Raw genomic sequence first — 24,530 nt, forward strand, 5'->3', positions numbered from 1 at the left:
TAATTTTCTACCAATAACTCTTATATTTTGAGAGAAGATGATCTTTTTTTTTCTTTTTCTCCAGATAATGGGTCAAAGGAGCTGATAATGATACACAGTCCTGCCTAATATCTGTTCTAAAGTTAAATCAATCATTATATTCCCTCTGCATGAACATCAAACCTCTCTCACTTCAAAGGAGATAATTTTTAGTCTGCTAAGTCTAGCAGATTCAGATGTAATCATCCAGATGTGATCTAACACTTTAGGAAAATCTAAAGAGCCCTAGACCCCCTTCATGTTTTTCTCAGCCTTTTCTCAGAGATACATATGTAATTCCTTGTTCCACTCTTTCTATTTTGTATCTAAGTCCAGTTTATTAATTTGACAGAAAATTTTATACAATATGTGTAACCTCTTCAGAATGATGCATGACAACATTTTGAGAGAACAAGAGGAAATGAGAATGAGAAAAAAAGATCCCCAGATTTTTTAATGAATAAGAATCATGAGGAACTGTCAAGGTTTCACACTCTTTTCCAGGTATCAAATCACGTTGAACAGCTCAATTGCATACTCAGAGAAGTGTATATCTCATATTTTAAATTAATTCTGCTTATGAGGTATGCTCTTATAGATTTTTTTTGTTCTTCACTTCCCTTTCTCCTCAACTAACTCAAATATGGGAAGAGTTTCACCGCAGAATCACAAAATCACAGAATGGCTGAGGTGGGAAAGCACCTCTGGAGATTGTCTAGTCCAGCTCCCAGCTTAGGGCAGGGTCAGCTACAGCAGGTTGATCAGGACTCTGTCTGGCTGGGTTTTAAATATCTCCAAGAATGAAGAGTTCACAGCCTTTCTGGACAACCTCTACCAGTGTCTGACCACTCTCACAGTAAAAGTGTTTTTCTGATGTTTAAATGAAATTTCCTGTATCTTAGTTTGTGCCCGTTGCCTTTTGCCCTTTCATTGGCTACCACTGAGAAGAGTCTAGCTCATATTTATACCATCCAAACAGGTATATATACACATTCATAATATACCCCCTGGGCATTCTCTTCTCCCAGCTGAACAGTCCCAGCTCTCTCAACCCTTCTTCATATAACAGAGACTCCCATGCATTAATCATCATTTGGCCCTTTGCTGGACTTGCTCCAGGATGTCCGTTTCTCTCTTATAAAGGAGAGCACAGAAATGGAGACAGCACTTCAAATGTGTCTCAGCAGTGCTTAGTAGAGGAGTAGGGTGACCTCCCTTGACCAGTTGGTAGCACTCCTATCTGTGCAGCCCAGGAGGCTGTTGGCCTTCATTGCTGCAAGGACACATAGGTTAAGATATCTAAAGATATCTCCTGTCTGAATAATCTATCTTACAGATAGGAAACTGAGGGTGATATCTTTTAAATATGCTTAGCTATATATAACTAACTGATTTCAATGGGAATTTGGCACTTACATATTTCAGTCAATGTGGACCAGCAGAAGCTTGTTTATTGTCATGTGGGAAGTTACAGCAAAGAAGAAAAAACAGTCAGATCACCGAAAATCCCTATTCCTAGACTCATCTTCCTACTTTGCTAGATATATTTGACATTAATATAATAGATTGCAAGCTACTGACATTATAATAGGTATCTAAAGTTGACATTAATTTAGATGTACTTTTAATCTTGGTAAATATGAAAGCAGAGACATGATTAATTCCAAGTGAAATAAAATACCAAGAAAAATAACACCGCTATTTTTCAAGCAAACCGTTTACATCCAGAGCTAAGCAGCAGCAGGAGATCTGACCGAGGAAACATACAAAATAGAAAAGCTGTCACCTCCTCAAACATTTTTCTTCAGTCTTGATTTCACAGAAGAAACTACATAAGATTAAGGTAATAATTTCTTTATTAACTTATAAGAATAACATTGCTTGTATTAAGAATCCTGGACTAAAATGGAGAGATGCCACCACAAAAATACACTGCAGTGAGAAAAAAATAATTAGCAATTTTTTGTGCTGCATAATCCAAAGGAAGGTACAAATAACTTGATGGAAAAAAGGAAGAAATGAAAACCTGTATTGTATTAGCAATGCCTTCTTTGTATTAACTACAATGTTAACATATTAATGAATTTTATGTTTACCAGTAGAAAAGATCATTGCTAGCATAATTCATGAACCTCAGAAGAGTCATTAATATGATACCGCTACTCTAATGAAGCATTCATATGTCACTCAGAACAGAATTATTTGATACGGAAGTATTCACATGCTGTAGTGAGTTTTGAGGATTGATTTATTTGTTTCTAAATACCATCTATATAGGCAAGAAATATATATGTAATATATATATTTGGCAATAATTGCAGGCAATTTTTACTATCACAATTGTTGGCTAAGGGCTTGATCCACTGAGGATTTGACCTTTGACTCCCACTAGAGAGAAGACTAGTTCTCTCTCCCAGTGGACAATAGGGTGTTGAGATGATGAGAAGCTGCAAGGTCAGGCACAACTCTTGTGTTTGAAAGAGTGATGATTCAGAACAATTTCAGTAGTCACAAGCTAGAGGACTACATAACTAACTCAAATAGTATACTGCAATGGCTGACTTTAGCTAAAGTAAACAAATTCAAGGTTCAACAGTTTTTTGTAAATCTACATCCTGTTCAGGGGCCTCAGTTCACTTGGGTGTGCTATTGGAAGTGCATAAGTACAAAATAAACATCATAACATGTTCCTGTGATCATATATGCAATATAATAAAGGGAGGACAGAACCAATAAATTGGAAGCAAAATGTGAGAAGCAATGATCAAGTAATAGTCAGGAGACCAGACAGATTTTGTAACCTGAACAGTAGCAAAAGAAGGAAAGTAATGGAGGTCCCATTTATATTATTTGCTACCTCTTTTATCTTTCCCTCCCTCCCAGAGGAAACAAAATCCACCTCACCTCTTCAGTCCCTGGAGGTGTGTGGCAGTGCTGCAGTTCCATGAGAGGTGGCAGGACAAAGCTTTCAGCCCGTTCTGCTCCTGGCCCTTTTCTACTCCACCATGAATTCAGTCAGCAACAAGCACACCAGTTCTTCTGTAACTTTGTTTTAGAATCTGAGAGCTAATTAGATAGAGGAAGAAGCACTAGGAATACTTGGGTGACAAGAAGATTTCCAATACGTGCAGTGGCAAAGCTGAGCTGGAACTACTCAGGTTCATTTTCAAGTTGAATGTGTTAGTCTTGCATGTCAATGGTGAACAGCTGTCTCCCTCTGAGAGACCGTATTTTTAAGAGACTACTAAAAACCTTAAAGCTGAATCCATTCCTAAGCTATTAATTAGCTTGGTCCAAAATACTAGTCTGTCTTAATTAAGCCAATTCCATATGGACCAAAATAGGTTTGCTAACTGAATTTCAGTCTAAATGGAAGCATTTATGACTAGGAGTATGGTAGTAACGAGACCCCTTTAATGAAGGTGGTGATTTTCTCAAAAGTTAAAGAAAGGGGAAAGAATAGTACCTATAAACAGAATCCTGTATCTTCCTCATTTTTTGTGAAATGATGTCGTTTTTGCCATAAGAGGTTTTTATGACATTCTTACCAATATGAGCCACTATCATTTACCTATTGTGCTATGATAGCAAAATGGCATTTTTTAATACCACACTTGCTCAATCTCTCTCAAAATCATCACTTGACAAACCAAGGATGTAGATGTGTAGGATGTTTTCCAATTGTCTGTATTTCCACAGTCAGAACTGGAGACCATGGTATATTACTACCAATAAAAAAACAATTGGCACTTTGACAAAAATTGGTACAAAATAAATAACTATTTTCTCTCCAGCAAAAGTGGGACAGTGAAATCCCACAGAGTTTGCAGGGTGCTGAGTCTCCATTTCTCTGTGTATTTTCTATTGAATAATAGAAAGCTCATGGATATCTTCACAGTACCCATCTAGGGCAGAGGCATAGCCAAAATCCATTTCATTTGGTCGCAAATCTTCTGTATAGGATTTGCAGTTCTTCTGACAGACTGAGGAGGCTGCGTTAACTCACAGTCTGAACTGATTCTCCATCTGCACGTTTTCATTACCACTAAGAGAACACAGTTACACTTATGACTTACCAACTTCTTATTTTCTTAAGCAAAACTGTTCATTTGAGGAAGAGGGAGAAGGAATTGTGACTGTGAAAGGAATATCCAATGTTTGTTAAAGCTTTGAAAATTCCACTTCGCTTGACTGAAAAATTAATCAAATCACCCTTGGGATACTGTTAAAATCCAATACATTTGTGCTATACACCTAATTATTTTGATAAACATACTGTTTTAATAAGATACTTCCCCTTTTTTCATATGTTGTCTTTAGTTGCAAAAATATACATTTGTAGCGCCAGCATATGTCCTAATTTAAGGTGATCTTATAAGCATAAATTGAAAGCAAGTATAAAAAAAATTCTTTTTAACCAAAAGTTATGGACTTATTTGCAAAAATAACACTCAAGTGAATGTGTTCCAAAAGAATGTAATTTTTTTTCAGAGAGGACAAGCCTATAAAAAGAAGCCGTAAAGGAGAAAAGCAAGGAAGTTTATGTTAAAAGAGGATTCCTCTCCATTTCCAGAAAATATTGGTTCCTTGTTCATATTCTGTGTATTCCAGCAGTCAACTGTAGTTTCCTGTGAAGTAATTAGGAGTAGAGAATTTTATAGAACACATAGGAATTTTTTTCTCTTGAAAAATATAGATTGCTAGGTTTTTTGTCTCTAAGCTCTGTGTTTTAGAATCATAGAATCATAGAATCATTAAGGTTGGAAGAGACCTCCAAGATCATCGAGTCCAACCGTCAACCCAACAACACCATGCCCACTAAACCATGTCCCTAAGCGCCTCATCTACACGTTTTTTAAATACCTCCAGGGATGGGGACTCAACCACTTCCCTGGGAAGCCTGTTCCAATGTTTAACTCTCGTCCTTTCGCCAGTTACTTGGGAGAAGAGACCGACACCCACCTCGCTACAACCTCCTTTTAGGTAGTTGTAGAGAGCAATGAGGTCTCCCCTCAGCCTCCTTTTCTCCAGGCTACACAACCCCAGCTCCCTCAGCCGCTCCTCATAAGACTTGTTCTCCAGACCCCTCACCAGCCTCGTTGCCCTTCTCTGGACACGTTCCAACATCTCAACATCCTTCTTGTAGTGAGGGGCCCAAAACTGAACACAGTATTCGAGGTGCGGCCGCACCAGTGCTGAGTACAGGGGCACAATCACTTCCCTGCTCCTGCTGGCCACACTATTTCTGATACAGGCCAGGATGCCATTGGCCTTCTTGGCCGCCTGGGCACACTGCCGGCTCATGTTCAGCCGGCTGTCGACCAACACCCCCAGGTCCTTTTCCGCCAGGCAGCTTTCCAGCCACTCTTCCCCAAGCCTGTAGCGCTGCATGGGGTTGTTGTGGCCGAAGTGCAGGACCCGGCACTTGGCCTTGTTGAATCTCATACAGTTGGCCTTGGCCCATCGATCCAGCCTGTCCAGGTCCCTCTGCAGAGCCTTCCTACCCTCGAGCAGATCAACACTGCCGCCCAACTTGGTGTTGTCTGCAAACTTACTGAGGGTGCACTCGATCCCCTCGTCTAGATCATTGATAAAGATATTGAACATTTTGTTCAGATTCAGTGATCTAGTTCGTATATAGTTTATGTTTCCACTATACAATGTCCACACCAGGTTTTGTGTTTTGTTTTGGGGTTGTGTTGGTTTTTTTTTTTAATCATTATTATTTTCCTTTCCCTCTGTTTGCTTAAGCCTTCAATCATATAATTTATTTTTTGGATTGTAAGTGACTGGCTTGCGGACTGTGATCTCTATATAAAGCTTGTCATGTACCTAGCACAGTGGGACACCTAGTAAGTGGAGTTTCCAAATACAATAAGAAAAAAATTCAAGAAAACCCCATTTCTGAATAAAAAATTATGTAGACACCCTGCAGTTAGTCAGACCTAAGTTCCCCAGTGCTTTAGGGTCATTTCTGAAAATAGAAATTGATCACTTCTTAAAATAAACTGGGTTTGAATTGAAGATTCCAATAAAGTATACCACTGACTGCCATTAAGCAACATTTGCAATAACATCCAACTTATTTAGCCTTTCACACTAATTCTATAACAACAAATTAAATATTGCTAAGGAATGGAGACAAGCACCAGAAAGCCATCATCTACACTAATGTTAAAAAGCTCCGTGGCACAGCTTTGTTGTTGCCTCCTACTGTTCACCCGAAAAATCCAGAATGTGGTGTGTAAGCACAAGGTTTTGGTGGCTAAGAGAGCTTAATGCTAAGGATGTGGCAACAGGTCTTTAACACGGTGGCCAAAAAAAAACAGACTCTGGCACTAATTAATTCAGTAGTGCAGGAGTAGCCTTTGTGTTTGTGTCCAGCTAATAATTTTCTCTCTTACCTCTCTATGAATAGAGATGATCATTTTGTGATCATATCTATCAAATCATAGATTTGATCATTATGTGACGTTTTTTTCCTTTGTTCTTAAATTTTCTTCTAAATTTCATGTTTTATTTGCATAGACTTCTTCACAAGGGCTACATATTTGATGTTTGAGTTATAGCTGTTAATTTTGATTGATGCTTTATTTCCATTCCTTTACTTGATAAATGTTTACAAATTTCAGATAAGAATATTCCCTGCATGTATTTAAGACAATAGTTTTCACCTGTACTGAGTGAAATGTATTTTCTGATGAAAATTCATGAGATGATATGTCACCTTCAGAAAGTTTATGAAAAATGACCTGCAAGGGTGAATCCTTCTGTCTGAATTCAAGTTTACATAGTACCACCAGTGTACCCAGCCCACTTCCAGTGACACAGGAAATGTACAGCGATGAGTGTACCTTCCCTGAACCTATTACATGCCACACCTCTGCACTGGCTTTTTTGCTGCTGGAAACAAGGACTTGGATCACAGAGCAAGCAAAGTGGATGCTGTACTTGTCATTTGAAAAACATTTACTTGTCGTTTCTGTATGATATCTGAGCTCATTATTTTCTGTGCTTCTTTACGAAATCTTAAATCCCCTGGATGCTGTTTTGTGGCAATGTCTAGCAAATAATTTTTATTTTATTTTAGGGCACGGTGCCTCTTAAAAAGGCGGTTAGCTTTTTATTCTAATAACAGGTGTATCAGTGCTCTCAGTTTCTCATGTTAATGGCAAAGAACTAGTGGCATTGCAGGACAACAGACTAAAACGCAACGGACACTCCACTTTGCCAGGTCTGACAGCATGAATTCTAGATGCAGAAGCACTGTGGAGTGTGCTTAGACCTTTCACTTCTGATGGTCTTTGAATTACCTTGTTCATGTCAGATCATGAAAGGACATGAATGCTGGAACTTTGAATGTCCACTTTTGTTTTTTCTACTTCTTTCATGAAGATAAAAGTATTTCTTTTTGACATATACAACAACATTTGTAGCTATATTTGTTCTCTTTCTCTCTCTTTTGTCAAAAATGTATCGATTACCTTATAATGGTATTTCTTTTCAGGTTATAGAAGAACAAAGCTTATTTTGTTATTCCAACTTTCTGGGAACTGCTCTGTTTGTAGTTTACACTGCCCTGCAACATTTCGGTCAAACAGCTAGCACTGCTCTTACTCATTTCCAAGGTCTGAGATGAGCAGTTGCCGTTATGTCAAGGCTTTATATTCCGCTACATTTTATCTGCAGTAGTCACATAGTTTATTGTCTTCTTATTGCGTCAAATTCAGTTATCTTTATTCAAGATTTCTGAGTAAAATAATGGACTAAAGAGTTCATAATTTGGCCAGCTGTTATTGTTAAAAAGAGTTTTCTTGTGATGTTGTGGGGAAAACATTCTGGACAGGATATTATCCTTAATTGCTTCTGTATTCTAATTTATTTTACTTTCTGAAGACAGATGCACATCCACACACACACACACGCATGCATACACACACAAGACAAATATGTTCAAGACAGTCTTGAATAATGCACTGTTCCAATATAGATGAGTCTCCTGGTTGTACCTCAAAAGAAATATGGTTTTGATTGCCAAGGCTTTTAACTTGAACATATTTAATTTAAACATGTGTGGTAGGAAATTGAAAATGGAACTGCATGTTGCAAAAACTACAGTGTTTATCTCCCTGTTTGTGAAGGAAGGATGCAAAGATCCCATGCAGTGCTTCAGCCTGACTGTTCTGTGCATGGCCAGATCCATGGAAAAAAGAAAGGCCTTGCCATAAATCAGAAATATGATGAGGGAACAGAAATAAAATGGTAGTGGTAACAAAACCAAACAATAGCATATGCAATGGCATAACAGGGTGGTTATGAATCACTGTTATTCTTGTTGACTCTAGGTAAATAAATTAACAATCATTCAGGGTGAAACATAAATGCAGACAAAAGAAAGATAACTAGATCACCTAGAGATCATAAATTTTCCTTTTCAGATTGGTGGAGTTTGACAGTTTCATCAGCTCTCCCCTTTAAAGCAGGGTAGCTTTAATTGGTGAACCACGAATACTCCTTTTGGAAGAGCCAAAGTCCACTGGCTGCAACTCAGCTGCACTTAACCAGGGGATTAGGTCAGGGTGAGAAAAGGTTTGGAGGGCAGAGAAGTCCGAGGAGTAAATACATATGCATTGGAAAAGATGAGAGCTGATTCCTCCGTGTTTCTTCCCATCTTCAATGAGGAATACATGGTGAGTTTTGGGAACTCTTGCCTCTTCATTGCTTTCTCTGTGCTTCTTTCATGAAGTCTAAGGAAGTACATGATAGGACTGTGGGCCAGGAAAGAGAAGTAGTGACGTTTTAACTTGATTTTTTTTTTTTTTTTTGTAATCACAGACATCTATTTTCTAATTTTTTCAAATGTTGCTTTATCCTGCAGATGAACACAGTAGAAATAAATAGACTGATTTTTTTTTCCAGTTATTACAGTCTAATACTGTACACCCACAAACACACACACCCATGTAAGCGTGCATTTATAATAATAGGTACATGTAAATATATCTAATTCCATAGATAAGAAAATTAAGATGAGGTTTCCTAAATGGAATAATTAATTATGCAACATCTGATAATTATTCTAAGAAACATTCTCAGCCCATGTACTACTGCAAACTGTTCAGAAAAGGCTGTGATTTACCATAGCAAGCATTCAGAAAAAGCAGAAAATAAATCAACACTGATTGTATTGTATTCAGTGATGACAATCTTACTCCATCTGTACACTGCCAGATTCCTTCCTCCCCCAAGCAAACCATATGTTTTTGTTCAATAAAAAAAGCTTATTTCTGCTTTTCTGTAACAGAAAACATGAAACTTCAGTCTTCTTCAAAGCATACAGTAGGAAGATTTCTCAACAGAAAGAAAAAGTCTATCTTTAACCTATTTCGCATGTGTGGATTTCAGCATATTTATATTCATGCAGACTCATATGATGGATTCTTTTATTTTATTTGAAACCTTTTCCTTAAAGCAAGCATTTGTATTTTTAACTTTAGGTAAGGTACTAAACATTAGCATTTGTGTGCATTTCATTCAGCATACCTCATCATTTTCTTGTTTCATGCCCAGGGCTTAGCAGTTGGAGTTTAAAAACAGCCAGCTTTAATGTCTATGACTGACATGTAATTTCTGCTTACTTTAAAGCTTTTTTTTGCTAACTTTGCCTTTTTTAATATTCTTTCCTGTCCATAATCACAAAGCTACATAAGCTCTTTTCTGACTTAATAAATATTGTCATTTTTTTAAAGCTCAACATGGTGTGTATTCTTCTTCAAAGATAGTTATTAAGCATATAAAAAGAAGCTTGTTAAATTTGTAGATTCATCTTTGTTATTATTATTCCTACTGCTAATATTTAAATGAGGAAAGATAATCCATTAAAGAGGCTGAACTGTCAAAAATACTGCCATATCTATAATTAAGTATAACCTTCCTGGGTTTAAATAACATTATGGTTATGACACAAACCAACAAAAGCCTCTAAATTTGAAATTAAATGCTCTACCTTCCAGTAACACTATTGTTTTGGTTGGAAACTCAAAGCCATGTGAATGCAAAAGATGTATTTAGCTCATAGCTACGACATTATTATCTCCCATTTTTAAAAGTGAACAATAACAAGTGACATGCCTGTTTGTAATATATACATTACATCTTAGTGCCTTAGATTACATGTTTAATGACATGCATGTATCTTAGTTCTGCAGAAGTATTATTGAGAACAGAACAGTTAAAGAACCCAGCAACATAGCTATGCACTCAACTTTGCTTCTCATTATCTGATCAAGTAAACTATTCTGAAAGATACAGTGGAAGCAGTTTTCCTTTTCATACTGCCTAAGAAGAAACTTATCATTACAGCTGGAGAAAGATATTTTTCTCACCCCCAAAAGTTTGTTGTTCAGTTGTTTTTTTAAGAAAAATATTTTTTGAAAGCACTTTAAGATTTTCTGTAAAACAGAAGACGCACATAGCTGAATTATTTATTACATATATTTTGCCATCATTCAACTGGAGTTGCTGACAGAGGTCATTCATTATTTGCGAATGTATATGAGTTTTAGATTAATAATAACATGATTTTAATGAATCTGTTAAAATTTTGCTTGCCATGATCCTTACCACCCCACTGCATGGCAGAATATATGTGAGTAGCTGCCTGCTGAGACATACACATCCAAAGACAAACAAAATACATAAAGCCAGCACCTGTGAGCTTCATAACTCATCCCTCCCACACTGCAGTTAACTAGTAATGGATCTTCAGGCAGTAAGCTGCAACCATTTGATTTGAGGACTGCATACATCCTTTCTTCTCTTTCCTACACAATCCATTTGCTTAATACATGTTTATGACTTATTTTTTCCTAATTGTAAACTATTTCACATAGAGTACAAATCACTGATATTAGTCTGTATTATGACTGATAAGGGATCATTTAATATGAAAATTTGGTGCAAAGCATTTCAAACAAGAAAGTGATGGAGGAGAAAAAAGAAATGTGTGGCAAAGTATTCCAACTGAATGTTGGAAAAGAAAATTATTACTCTCTATCAAAATTTACCCAAAAGTCCATCCTGCCCTCATTAAGTATTTGAATGAGGTTGTTCAGGTCAGGGGAACAATGATGCAAGACCTGCTTACACAGTAAGCTGCCCCTTCCAAGTTGCACTTCCTTCACTGCATGAGGGGTCCCATCTCCTGAGTTACCTGTCTTAAAACAAAGAGTAGAACTGAGCCTTCAGCAATTTAACTTTCATTTTTATGTGTAAGTTTAGCTAAAATGAACATTGGCTAGTGCATTCCATATATAGTACCATGCACTAGTCAAACTGGATATCCTACAAAATGAATTCTCGATGTTAGGCTTTGCTTTTCTTTTAAAGTAGCTGTAGGGCTTATAATGATATATATTGAGAACATATTGCTCATTTGTTAGTATACAATAAAATACAGTGCCATAAGTAGTCACTGCAAAAAGCATTTCCATAAGCCTCTATACTTATCATTGTTTTTAATATATCTATGTCAAATTGTAGCAAATTTCAAAGTAAAATAAAAATGTTCAGGAGTAGGAAAAAAAGAAATTTAATTTAAAGTATATCTTAAATTATAAAGTTACCAAACAGCATAAAATAACATCAATTTTCTTTTTCACAATTTCAAATAAAATTAATTTTAAAATCCATGTAAATTCTTCCAACTCACACTTCAGATCAAGCCTTTGCACTACAAACTGAAAGAGTACAGAAAGAGCTGTTTTCCTTACTACAGTGATTCATCACTTCTAAGGCCAGAGAAAATATCACCGCTACTGTGTTTTCTTATCTAGCTAGAGAATTTAAGCTGTTTCTATAGCTCTTAATAATCTGTTTAACTGGCATTTCAGCAGCAACATTAAACCTAGGCACAATGTTGTTCTCTCCATCCTGCAAAGATGAATGGGAAGGCTCATCTTTAAGCGCATGCATGATGATACTGACTCTAGGCTGTTCATGCATATCAAGGTAGGATCATCTACAATTTTTTTGTTTTTTTGTTTTGCTCAGGCATAAAGACAACTTTGCTATCTGAAGTTCAATGCTCTGATTTAGGAAAAAAAATAGATTGGGATGCTAGTGCTGTACACAAAAACATCTTCTCACAAACACACGATTAGGGCAGGTGCACATGTACATATGTGCCTTTCAGCTGAAGGTTAAGCCTGCCAAAGCATCTTGCTCTCAAGAATCTTCTGAAGTCCATCCAGAAGTCACACTTATCTAGTACATCTAATTTGACTTTGAAGTAAGGTAAGTTTTGATAGTGGTCTCTAAAGCCCTGAATAATTTGTCTTGATCATTTTGAGACTCTTTTGTTTCTCTTTTTTAAGTGATTTTCCTGAACTGGTAGCATGCTAGCTATAGAATGAACTTATTCCTTAGCACAAGTTTTGAAACTCTACTGATAAGGACCTCGCAAGTATTTTGAAAAGTCAAGACAAGCTGGAAAACTGAGAAATAAAAACACAGATGTAGCAATCTTCAAAAAAGGTCATGAAAACAGCTTTTGTCAGTTACTAGTCAGTAGCAGAATGGCTGTATTACTAATCCCATAGCATGACCTACAGCATGAGGCAGAAAAATCAGAGCACAAAAATGCATAAAACCAAATATAATAAACAGCTTTGACTTCATACAGTAAAATTATTTATGGAAAAATCAAACATATTGATTTTGATTTTGATCCAATCAAACATTGGATTTTTAATCCAATGCATTCATAAGAATTAGATACTTCTTATGTTTCAAAAAAGAAAAAATATTCTCCGATTGCTCTTTGATGGACAAAAAAAATCGATGAACAGTGGGTGAAGTCACAAAAGTACAAAAGTCTGATGCAGTCTTGAGTAAGTGGAGAAGGCTCCACCTTTTTCTCATTTCCCTGTTAGCAAATATACTGTATCTGGTCTTAAGTCTGCTCTAAAATATCTCCATTAATTCTTTGGAAGAAACAAAGTAAAATACTTCACTTATTGCATTACATTGCTAATTTAGTCCTAGAAAAATGAGATCTTTTTTCTTCCAATATAATGCAAGGGTTAAGTACTACTTACTTATGCAATGAGGCTGGAATCAAGTAAATAACTCCCGTTATTGCTACCTCAAAAATAAAACAGTTTTAATATCTGGTATTAGAGTTCCTGCTGTGTTCCTCTGAGGCTTTTTCATACCAGAAATTGAACTAAACTCTATTATGGACTCAAAGTAAATAACATCCCAGCTGTTATTTGTTGTCATCCCAAAACAAAAAGTTATTGTAGCACAAAAGTAATACGATTTATTTTAAATAACAGAAGGTGTAAGTGTAGGAAAAATGAAATAATGTTCACTGACCTTTTTCCTTAATTTTAATTATTTTTCTGATTTATGTTAAAGATTAATGGTAAGCCACATGTGACTTAGTTACATCCCCTGGAATAGTTTGAATCTGTAGGAAATAAAGAAAAACTTGACAAGTTCAGAACTGTGAAATGCTCACTTTATCTAAAGATCATTTCCATATTTAATCAGGCTATAGGGATGATTTTTAAAACATCATGGATTTTTCAGACTGACAAGTTCCTTCACATTAGAATGTGTTCCCTATTAGAGTGAAAAATCTTGTATTTTCCTTTCATGCAGCTTCTCTTCTATAAATTTGACTTTATTATTCAGTACTACCTGCCAAAACAGTATGAGGGCTTTATTTGGAAGGAAGCTGAGAATTGATGTAAGAAATTTGCTTTTCCCATCCGCATTGCCTGAATAAGTCCCAAAAAATTCCAATTTCCTCTCCTTTGCACATTGGCTCTCAAGACATCAAAACCACACAGCCTATAGATGGGAAGAAAAGCCCTTGCATCTACTGAGACTGTAGAAATGAAACCCATTTTAAAAAAATAACCAAACTTCCACTGACAGCATGAGCCTTACAGGTTACCGTAAGTGTGGATTTTTTATTACTGAGTAAATGTTTGTCTTTCCCTCCTTTTCCCAAGAAGGAATCATTTTCTTTCAATGGAAAATACGTTAGCCAAATGAAGCCAAATGAAATGGTGGTTTTCTCAAATTTTAGCTCTCAGAAAGTGAGGAAGGGGTTAGGCTTTGTATATAAACAGTTAATATGTTCCCGAGTCCCTGAAAACTGATCATAATAAAAACATATATACCTTTTGTTCCAATTATACCTTAAACAATTTCAATTTGAGCATCAGTGTCTTTAAGAATTAATTCTTTACATCCTGTTTCATATCCTTCATAGTTTGCCAACAAGTTTCTAAAAGTACGTATCAAACAGGAAGAGGAAAGATGAGAGTAACAAGTGACACAAATATGTAAACAGAAATGTGATAATTTTCTGTTTAATTATTAATGTGATAATTCTGTTTAATAATGGGCACGAGTAGACATTTTAGGCAATGATTTGACTGTTAAAATGAAGTGTTTGAAACATAAGAAAAACTCAAAAATTCATTGTGCTAATGAACATGCTAATAAAAGTCTAGGAAATTTCATGCATAGATTCATGTTTGCCCTTGTATTCATGTGTCTTCAAACTGAAATTATCTTGGGTTTCAGCTTTCAAAATGTTGATTTTATCTTCAGGGAGAAAACTTTGTTTCAAAAACATCCAAAACTTCATTGCATCTGGAATCTACAAAGTTCCCCCCCAAAAAAAAAAAAAAGTTGTCTACATTAAAACATTTTGATGGAATATTATCAACTGCTTTATCCTATAAAACCCAAGTGTGCATTCTTTTATTGGAGAATCATAAATGTTGGTACCATTCATCTACAGAACAATATGAAAGCAATAAACTGCAGCTACTCCTTCCCTTTTTTGCTATTTCCAGAAGACCATAATAAGCAGAAAATCAGCATTAGTGAGTTTTAATACCCTCTTTTATTTTGTATTCAAATCAAATTTATCTTAATAGAGAAATATTTTATTTACCTTTTTTCCCAGATATTTTCCATAAAGAAATATTTTTGGAAGTCTCATGAGTTCTCCAGAATTAGTTTATGAAATGTGGAGCTGGATAAAAGTGAGGGTTTCTCCCATTCACTGTGTTTTTAATATGCAATTCTTCTCAAACTCTCTGAAGAATGATCTATCAAATTGAATAGCTGATGCACTTTGAACAGTTAGCTCCAAAAGATAGATGACATTTTTTTCATTAGTTTAAAATTTATATGCTACAGTATCTGTCACAATAATAATAAAATCTGACAGTGCAGATCATATGGGTATTTCGCACAGCAGAGGTAATGTGTTCTTTGGAAGATAAAATGACAATTTGTTCAAATCATAGAATTTTAAATTTTAGACAAACAAGGTAGCTCTCACTCTAGGTATCTCATTCTTTCAGAATAATTTCTTTGCTAATGATACTATGGCAGGATCCAGACCACCCACATTCTGTTTCTGTGGGAATCTGACAGATTGTAGATGTCCAAGAAAGTGATCCAGAAAGCCTGCTCTGCAGTGCTGTTTACCCCAGAGACACAGAAACCTCACTAGGTGCTGCTCTGCACAACCTGTGAGTTCCCATGGTCGCTAAACATCAGCCTTAGCCTATGCCCAAAATCATCCTCCGTCAGCAAAGGGAGACCCCTGGCTCCTGCATCCTTAGCTGGGGGGTCCAACATGGTATGAATACTAAATACCCTTGCCTCTTTCATAGTGACTGGGTGTTATTCAATGCAAAGCTCAGCAGTCATAACCACTTTTATTTAAAAAACATGTCGATGCAAGAAGAGCAAGGTGGTTATCCTTTGAATAACAACTAATAGTAAGGTCAGGCTGCCAGGAACTGGAAGATCTATCATCTCTGCCTGAGGGAACTTAACTACAGCTCCTAATTCCAGTTGCTGCCTCACCAAATTATTATTATTATTCTTGTGTAGCCAGGAAAACAAGAATCCTGGAGACAGTACTAAAACAAAAATGAAAATGTCTCTGACTCCATTATCTAGAATTTAAGATACGTAGTTGTCATTAAATTCTGACAGGCCGATTAGCTCTACAGCTATACCTTAACGCAGCATATTCCCTCTACAACCTGAGTTGAAATTTGTGTATAGCACTTGCATCCATTTACTAAGCTGGCTTGTTTGGACCTATTTATTTTCCAACAGAGGGATGTACTGTGCAATTTAGACACACCTGAACATCACAATTTCTTCATTTCCTGTATTTCCAAAATTAGTTCAGTTCTTTACCCAGCTATGTCTTTAAAAACCAAATTAAACAATACACTAAATTTATGTTCTTAAAATTGTTAAAGGACAGAACAATAAAGCTCTTTACAGAATAAACTCAAGTCTTTGTTGTTGTTATTTTCTTTCCTAGGACTTGCACTATTCTTGTCAGTTTGCACTGTGCACAATAACACAAATGTTTCAGGACACACCCTCAGGTAAAGAAACACATTTTGCTAGCAAGAACAGAATTAATCACAGATAAGTCTAACACTAACCAATAGTATTTGCAACACCATTTAAGTCCTATAAGAGAGACGTAAAACCAGGACTTTTGGAAAGAAAATAAAACCAGCTGATTAGTGTTTGCATTAGTTGCCATTTGCAGCAGAAACCTCTGAGGTCATCTCTTAAAGCCTTTAAGTTCAGACCAGCGACCATATTTTTCTTTTTGTGCAAGAACTGTGTGGACACCTGTGACAGTTCTTATTACTATTTCAACCTCCATAAAGAAAGCCCACTGTAACAAACTAAATCACTGTGTAGTCATTGTTTTCTATTTTCATTTCAGAATCTATACCTTCTACCCAAGCTTTTAGAGTAAGGAATTAAAATCCAAACACGATAGGATCCTTGAATATTGGAATCAGAATTCATATTTTTCTCTTAACTTTTAACCTACTTCTTTATTCCAAACTATTTGTATGAAAAGATGGTCACCAACATTTCCTCACGCTACATCTTTAGTTTCAGGGTTATCCAAATAAATACAGAGGATTTGATACTATATTCTTTCACTATTTGAACATTCTTTATTGCATAGGTAATGTTTCAAAATCTTTTAAAAACTGATTCCACAAAGAAAAGAAAAAGAAAAGAAAAGAAAAGAAAAGAAAAGAAAAGAAAAGAAAAGAAAAGAAAAGAAAAGAAAAGAAAAGAAAAGAAAAGAAAAGAAAGAAAATTCCATACAAGGCCTTCCTCAGGCAAAATCTTTGCAAGTTTTCAAGCAATTTGTCTATTAAAGGAAAGATTTTATAAGGTTCAGAAGGAACAATCTTTCCCCTTACTTTTGCAGTTTATTGGTCAGCAGCAATTTTGTAAATTGCTGTAAAATATCTGTTCGGGTTCCTATAACCTATATTCCCATATCTAAAATCTCCCTGCCTGTGAGGTAATAATTTTTTAATAATTCTAAAGTAAAGTCTCATTTGCTAGTTCTTCTTCCTGCTGCAGCTCTCACATCTACTCCCAGCTAGATAACTCGAGCTGTGTAAGAACCAAGTGTGACTGTGAAAGGTTCTTTTCTGGAGGCTTGCACCATTTCATGCACAAAGGAAATGGTACCCATGCCAACTCTTAGTGTAAATATATAAATGCAACTTCTGATTCAATAGTGGTTGAAATCCTTGCATTTCAACCAGATGATTTTCCTAGTTATCTGGGAGTTTTGAAAAATATCCTTATGCTGTATCTTAGTCCCTGGCTGCTATTAATTTTATCTGGACTTGTGCTATTGCATATCTCTGGAAAGAGATAGTCTATTGCTCTACTTAAATCAAGATATCTTCCCCAACTGCTCAGTCTTCCCTGACGTTTTACTAAACATATTCCAGACAAATTTGTTCTCTCGAGCCAAACAATTGATTCCACTCTTGTCAAAAAAATGCATGATTGTTAGGCAATAATTTTAACTCTGCAAAGTATTATATGGATATGAAATAAGACCCTGCTGTGCTCTAAAATTCACAGGCTGAGAGTTTCAGCTCCTGTAAGCCCAGATGTACTTTTAAAAATGATGGAGCCGTGCTATCTTAAATTATTTACAGATCTATCCCAATACGACTAAGATAGGGATATCTTCAAGGGAGCTGTACTCACCAACTCAGTTTGAAAGACCTTTCCAAATATTTATAAATACCTCTTTGCTTTGCTTTTCAGCTAAGATTGGCATGTGACTTTAATCAATTGGACTTCAGTAAACTTCACACCCTTGTTCTGTAGTGGTCTGTTAAGCTGTTAAGGCTTATGAAGCTTTGTAGAGTTTCAGATATATTGTTTTTGCTGACAGTGGCTGTTTCCAGTGTGCAGTAGCTCCATATTTAGGAATGACTCAGGCCTGAGAGAATTAAGTAGAAGAATAGATTTTAACATTGCTGTGCACAGTCTTAAAGAGAATTGAATTGTTAAAATATGAACGCATCTTTAATATTTAGCAAAGGGTCCAAACATTTCCATGGTTATTGTTATATACCAACATTCAGGAATGGAAGTTTCAGTGATCTAAACGGCCATCTAAATCCCTAAATCACTTGAATGAGAAGAATTGTCCATGTTTAAATAGACCATCTAAAACACCATACGGTGGTTGGGAGGACACCTAAGCCAGGCCTCAGTATATACAGAAGAAAAGGGGATGGCTGTTATCTTGCCCCTGTCTGGACTTGAAACTAGATGAGACTGGGATTCACAGTCTAGTGAATGCGCATTTTTATACTCCATTTTTATACACATTATACAAATAATAAGTTGAGTTTTAATTTTTCTGCTACTGTTTTGAAAATACAAGTAATTGCTCCTATTATTTACAAAGCCATCCTGATGGTGGCTAGAAGCCTTTTTTTGGTACAATTAATTCATTGTACTTTTAGGTGCTCCTCCAGGGTATAAATAATGTGTATTCTAGGCGCTCCTCAGTTTCAGAGGGGTCTCAAAATATCAGCTCCAATATCTCAGGAAAGATGTTTTGTCCTGCAAAATTATGGTCTGTTTGAACAGCAGGCAACTCATGTGGCAGAGAGATATTTCTCAATCTGTACAGCTGAGACTGGACCACTAGGTAGAAAGGATATATAAGTGACAGTCTAAACAGTCAGCAGATGTACAAGAGAAAATTGAATGTTGCCAGACATTAAGCTATTCTCAGACAGCAAGGGGTAACGAAGTTCTGTTGTGTACTTTGGGGACGGTTTATTTATCTTCTGCATTAAGAATCAGTAGATAAAATGCACATGTGGTCCTGAACTCAGGATTCTTTGTCCTCCAGGTCTATCAAACACTCAGAGTAGAAGGTTTCTAATCTTACAATTACATTTTTTGTCCAAAAGATAGGTCCATGGAACTTTCTTAGACTACAGCTGCATTAGCAAACTGATCAGGACTTGGGCACAGGCTGTAGGGCTGGCTGTCCATGCTGCTTGTATGGACAAATAACAGTCTTCCAAAAAATGCCAAGGAATGGCTCAGGGAATAGCATGGACTGAGGACTGTTCCTAGTAGGAGGAATTTCCCAGTATGCATGATGGCAACCCTGTTTTGGAAAGCAAGAGGGACAGCATTTATTTGAATGATTATAACCTGAGCCATACAAGTTTTAAGGGTGGGAAAGGGATTTTCACGTTTCATGACTTTCCATGTCTAAGTGGATAAGCAAGGTTGTGGAGGTAGCGGTGATGTATGTAGTGATCTAACTTTCCCATAAATTATCCTTCAATTATGTAAGTATCTGTGTCTCAAAAATACCTTAGCATTTTGTTTCAAAGGTACATATACTTTGTAAGCCTACAATTAATAAAACCTCCTCAGTAGGAATGAGAAGACTTTTATACACCATATTATGGAGTGTCTGTTGTTTGAAAGTTTTCATTAATTATTACCTCATTTTCAAAATATTTTAAAACAGTATGTCCTGTAAGTTTTCCTAGTATGCATATTTTTATACTCCATTTTTATACACATTATACAAATAATAAGTTGAGTTTTAATTTTTCTGCTACTGTTTTGAAAATACAAGTAATCATATAGGTCATGATTCCTGGGTTTAATTAGGTGACCATACTGAAAACATTTTATAAAAGAACTTAGATAAATAAAACAAGGTCAAAATGCTAACTCATTTTCCAGTGGAGAAACGTCCTCTATGTCTTATGTTTGCTAGCAAGGCACTTAGGTTGCAATAACTTGTAGCAAAAGGAGTCACAACAGAACACTGTGAAGTAGAAGAAAGATTTTACAAATGTGATACACAATTTTAAAGGAGAAAAATCTAAATTGCCTGTAATTTTTCTATCTGGAAATTTTTGTTTATGATTTATCTTATTGTTGCAGCTGGAATCAACTGTGAAGGTAAATTGCTGAAGAAGCAGTTTACTAACCCAGTTTATTCCCATTAGACAGCGCTGCCTTATAATGAGTAATGGGAAAACAAGTCTCATTTTTTATGCATGATGTATCCATTTATGTAACCTTTACAGCCCCAAATATATATATCTGCATCTATGAATACTGAGCCTGTTCTGTTTTAATTTTTATTAAACTAAGTTTCTATACTTAAACAAAATAAGTGTCACTGATGATTTTTATAGTAATGTAAAATGCTTGAAATATGGCCTAAAATTACTAAACCTCACATTAAAATATCATCTTTAAAAATTAAGTTTCATGCTTTCTTTGTAGGACAAGGATAGCCTCAATTGGATGGGCTTAAGTAAACATTTCATCATGCAAAATATTGCAAAATTTTCTATCAAGCCATCAAATCAAAAAAGAAACAGAGGAAACCTCAGAGTGAACTGTTCCTTGGAGTACCTTGGCTCTTTCAGTCATTCAAGGTTTGAGGACGTTCTAAACCAGAAGCTTTACCTCTATCATCTTGTTTACTAGCTACCTGTGTACTCATCCTCCCTAAATTTGTCTAATCTTTTTTTGAACTCTGGCAGTTTTGGAGGTCTTTTTTCCTTTTGACAGTCACAATATCCAGGGTAATGAGTTCTACAATTTCAACACTAGGGCTAAAAGTTGTACAGAAGTGTGCACAACATGTTAAATATTAAGACATTTTTTGATTTAGAAGTGCAAGAACTGTCCAGAAGGTCAACACAAGGCCTGCTACACATGTTCATTTTCAGCAACGAAGGACAGGATGCTCAGACAAGACCTGGGGAAAGAATGCAGGACAGAGTGGTCAGCATTAAATATTTAAATATAGAGGGTGATCTGGAGAAAAAGAAAATCATGTAGGATGATTCAAAAGCTTTACTTACATTTAAACAGACTTGTTGAACCAGTCTGTCAAGCAGGCTGTCTAAACGTCTTTGTCATAATTCCAGCCTGGAGGCTGGAATATCGCCCACAGAGCGCATGTTTACACCTCTTACCTTCCCCCAGGCTCTTATGCAAGTGAGTTATGTAAAGATTTAAAGGAAAGTCTATTTATACTCCCTCTCACACCATCCTTTTTCACAACTGAGAATGTTTTGTTACACAAGATAGAGATACAGAGCTGGGTGAGAGCAGGATGAGGCAAAATACAGGCAGCTGGGAATGGTTCAGCTGAGATCCAGAGTAAGTGCAGGCAATGAAGAGACAGTATGTCAGAAGGCTGCCAAAAATGGCAAGATCTTACAGAGGAAAGGTCTGTCTCACACAATCTGCCTGGGGGACATGTCAAGCAGCAGAAGGAATAGTGAAGGAAGGGGCAGTGTGATAAGTTCACGTTGCTGCTTCTGATCTAAAAGCAGAACGGTGTTCCCTGAGAGATAAATGCATTATTCAGAAGTCATTTCAGGCCTTGGCCAAAGCTGGACTTGAGGATGTATATAGAAGTATGCATAGAGAAGAAACTATTTCATTGTTAGTTTCTTACTTTTACAGAATGCATTAATGGAGGGTGGGGAGGTTTTTCAGCATTGATAATTTCAGTGACATTTTCTGAAAAAGAGATGTTGGAGCTATCACTTACATCAGATTTTTTTGTGAGGGTGGGTGAGGATGTTGGGGGAAAAGAAAAAGTAGAGGAGGGAAAAGAAAACTGAAATTGGAGACTGAATCACAAAATACCAATGCACTATGCTATCGTTTTTGTTTGTTTTTCAGGCCAAAAAAACCTGGGCTGCATGCCCTGAGATGCAACAGAAATAGAAAAATATTGTAGCTTACAATGGTAGGCTTAATGGTAGAGAATTTGATATGTAAAGTGAAGACGTAAAGCAGATGATGAGTGATGTCCAGTGAGGTCAGCTTTTTGTGGATACCAATATTTTAGTATTGTTATTTTTTTAATATACGCATTAAGAAAATAATAGCTCAGTGGTATAACTTGTTTACAGTATAAGGAGAAATGTTTTGCACACTGTGTGAAATCCGTGATGTTGAAAGTTTAGTTCTGCCTTCTGAGCTCTACAGCTCTTGTTTCTCCTGGATATTTTAGTACCTTATCTCAATTTTTTTTCAGCTTGTTTACTGAATTTTCAGTTTGCTTGCTCAGGAGATTCTTAAACCAGAGCAAGCAGACTAAAAATTCTGTAAATAAACTGAAGAAAATGCAAGATAAGGAGTTAGAGTGTTCAAAAAGTAAGAAGAGCTACAAATACCTTGGCAAGGAATTAACTCTTTACATTATCTATACACATACACATACGCTATATGCATGTGTGCTTTCATCATGTGCATTAAGCAGATTTTATACACAGCGGCAGGTGTGGTTTGTCCTACATACCATGCATAGCAGTGCATCAGCCACTCACTGTTTCCCATTTAATTAAATAGGAAAGACATAAGTAAACTGCTGACAAAGACACAGTATCACAGACAGGCTCAGTGGCTGCAGCTGTATTTAATTAATTTAAATATAATACAACTAACTGAGTAGAGAGGGGGGAGAGCAAAATCTAAGTATTTTTGAATCCAATTATTCTCTTATGTGTACAAATGTAATAACACACTCCTAAAAACAGATTAAGAAACTATAAATAGAGTTGTGGAGGAATATATTTTAAATGTTCTGATACTTTTCTTTTAGAAGGTTCATTCCAACCAAATTGGTTTTTGTGGGGTCTTAAGGAATAAAAAGCTCCCTCATGGACCACTTTTAATTCTCTCTTCATCTGTAAAAACAAGCTGAGAAGTGGTTTAATTTACTGTTGATCACTGGGGCGAAAAAAAAAGAATCCAAAATTTAAATTACATTCATACACAAAGTTAATAGCTTTTATCACTCTCAGAAGGAAAGTGTAGAGGAAGTATTACTTCATCTAATATACAGCCTGCTTTCAGCTTTATAGTCCTTAATAGTTAAGGTACTGTTCTGCAAATATGCATGGACTAAAGACATATGGGTATCTTACCAAGGCTATAGTCTAATAGTGTATTGTATTTTACTATTATCACAGATTTATTTAGTGCTTTTCATGCATAGATTTCAAATTTCTTACAAAACAACTGAGTGACTGTCATTAACACTATAAAAGCTAGCAAAGCCAAAGTGCAGAGAGGTTGGGAGTTAGAGTCTTAAGACCAGAAGTCTCCCAGAAGGTGGGGGACAGATCTCCAGAGTCCTAGTCCAGTGCTCCTACTTGCACATTGCTTCCTTCAAGGGGACAGGGAGCTAAGAAAGCTGAAGTAACACACTAAATGACATAAAATAAAAGCTTATTCACATTTTGATCAAAACCTGACTGATGAGCAATGCGAAAGAGTTATTTTTTGTACATTTCAATTCCTACTGAGGTAAAACCTGGGCAATTACTTGTAAGAATTCATGAAGAGTAGTAGAACAAACACCTTATCCAAAGTGCAAGAAGTTGCACAGATGAAAGCCCCATCCTAGAGTACAATTTATCTCTGTATTTATAACACTCTCTTCACGAGTTAAGAGGGCTTCAGATCCTTCTGATGAATTGGTCAGGGGTTTGGCCTTGATCAGCTATAGATAGGAGATAAGGAAAAAGACACTCATAAAATCTAGCTCTTAGCTGTTACTTAAAATGGGTCTCAGAAACACAAAATATTTAATTTTTGATCTAGCATAGAAAGCCAGTCTATAAAATTCAGTTCAGTTACTCAGCTGATCGGTTTCTGCTCTTTAAATTTCTTATTTGGAATAATCCCATGACCTAAAAGAATAAAAGCTATGACAAACGTTAATATTGTTTGAAACCTGATGTTGTATTCTTCTTACTTATGCAGTAACTGCTTATATTCATATCTTTTATCTGGAAAGTGAATGATCTACTATCTGCCAGCATAAATTCTGTATGTGTATTCATAGTTACTACTGCACATGTTACTAATTGTTTTCTTTGTGTTGTGTGTTTCAGGAAGCAGTTTCTGCCTTTAGGCTGGACGTAGTTTTACTGAGTTGTAAATATAAGACTCCAGCCAAACCGCCTAGATTTTGGGGAGCTTTTTTTCCCTTCTCCTCATCTGAGGATAGAAGATGCAATTATATGATGGGACTACAGCAGATATCCAGTAATGCTATTACCAACTGGCTAGCTCAGCAGTATGTTTTC

Source organism: Pygoscelis adeliae, unplaced genomic scaffold (assembly GCF_000699105.1).
Source record: "Pygoscelis adeliae isolate BGI_AS28 unplaced genomic scaffold, ASM69910v1 Scaffold133, whole genome shotgun sequence".
In the NCBI taxonomy this organism is placed as follows: domain Eukaryota; kingdom Metazoa; phylum Chordata; class Aves; order Sphenisciformes; family Spheniscidae; genus Pygoscelis; species Pygoscelis adeliae.